General features: G+C 46.3%; 1 long non-coding RNA gene across 1 annotated transcript; it reads left to right on the top strand.

Moving 5' to 3' along the window:
• Positions 1-382: 382 nt before the first annotated feature.
• Positions 383-1290, top strand: LOC106940534 (uncharacterized). Its single transcript, XR_001423125.1, has 3 exons — positions 383-821; positions 891-1004; positions 1069-1290. It is a non-coding gene; the product is annotated as an uncharacterized LOC106940534 (long non-coding RNA).
• Positions 1291-1594: the final 304 nt, after the last annotated feature.

Raw genomic sequence — 1594 nt, 5'->3', positions numbered from 1 at the left:
GCGGCGTCCCTTTTTGGTGTGACTGAAGTGATTAGCATCAATAGGTGGAGGGAATAACAGAGAGTGAGTGACTTCACGGGTGTTTGCTTTGATTTCTTTGTTTTGGAGCCTACCATCCAGGACCTGACCGTACCCACCGGTAAGCCTAGTTGGATTTATTTTGTGAATTTTCTTTTGTTCAGATACAGGTATTTTTATTCTTTGTAATAAATTATTATTGTCTTGAAACTTGTCTCTCGCTCATTGCAAAACCGGACCTGCGTCCCTTTATTAATTCCTGGGTGAAAACCCCAGGTGGCGTTGTTGGCAACACTCAAAATTGTATAGTCCAAACCCCTGAATGCCACANTCAGCCTAAAACCGCCAGTCAGGGGATCACTACCTCAGTTGCCAGGTCCATCAGGCATTGTTACTCATGGGGGAGTAGCATCTTCTGGTCATTCACCTGGTCCTTCTAGGGCTGAAAGTGAACCAGTTTTGCGGCGGTCAGCAAGGACAACTGCAGGCCAGCATTCTAATATTAACCGTCTTCCCAGACCAGCAGGTGAAGCTCCACAGGCTGTAAACTCTCCTGATCCTACAGCCAACTCTATTTTTGTCCTATTTAGACCATGGAATTGAGTCGTCGGGACGACGACACAAAAGGGGGGGTAGAATGTGGCAGGAAGAGGTATAGGCTGCACCTGCTGGCGGGGTGATTGCAAGTGGGCCAATAGCGCCAGAGGGCGCTCAGTATAAAAGTAGAGGTGAGCTCCAGTCTGACGTTGTTTGCTGTTGACACACCGCGCTTCCGGGTTGAGCTGTCTGTGCGCCGAGTACAGGTGAGGTTGGCTACCTGCGTATTTACAGCTGCTTATACATTGTAGTCATGTAGAGCCTTTTATCAGCAGAAACGGACGGGCGTATTTACCTCTACGTTGATCGTGGGTGAGGTGGTTCCTTCAAAAAGTGCCAACATTGAGCGTTCCCATTTGGGTGCAAGTGTGGAGAGCTTGGCCTAATTGGTAGGTGGAATGAGTGACAAATCTTGTTTTTTATTCTTTTATTTCAAACTGTTTTATTATTTAGGAATTTCGACTGGTTGCCACACATAACGCTGCTGCTTTGCCTGCACCAAGTCACCGCTTACTTAGTGGTTGCAAGAGAGAGACCGGCTGCCTGGGACACGCCCCCCCCCTTCCGGAATCGAAACAAGGAGCGGCTGATCGCATTCATTTCGGATTGGATTGGACTGGGTTGCTCATTTTGCTGTGCCGTCGAACATAGGGATTTTATGGGTTTATTTTGACATTTTTATTTCTTTTATTGCCTGTATTTTTAACAAATTGTCTTTTCTTTTTTTATTTTCTAGACCACCGGTGGTGCGCTCGGGCCTGGATGTGGCGTCCCTTTTTGGTGTGACTGTGTAGTGATCAATATCAATAGGTGGAGGGAATTACAAGGAGTGAGTGACTTCACGGGTGTTTGTTTTGATTTCTTTGCTTTGGAGCCTACCATCCAGGACCTGGCTGTATCCACCGGTAAGCCTAGTCGGATTTGTTATGTGAATTTTCTTTTTGTTCAGATACAGGTATTTTTATTCTCTGTCATAATA

Source organism: Poecilia latipinna, unplaced genomic scaffold (assembly GCF_001443285.1).
Source record: "Poecilia latipinna isolate Pla-1442-1.1 unplaced genomic scaffold, P_latipinna-1.0 Scaffold3269, whole genome shotgun sequence".
Classification (NCBI taxonomy): domain Eukaryota; kingdom Metazoa; phylum Chordata; class Actinopteri; order Cyprinodontiformes; family Poeciliidae; genus Poecilia; species Poecilia latipinna.
Note: the sequence above shows the minus strand (reverse complement) of the source record. Positions and strands in the feature narration are given on the sequence as shown.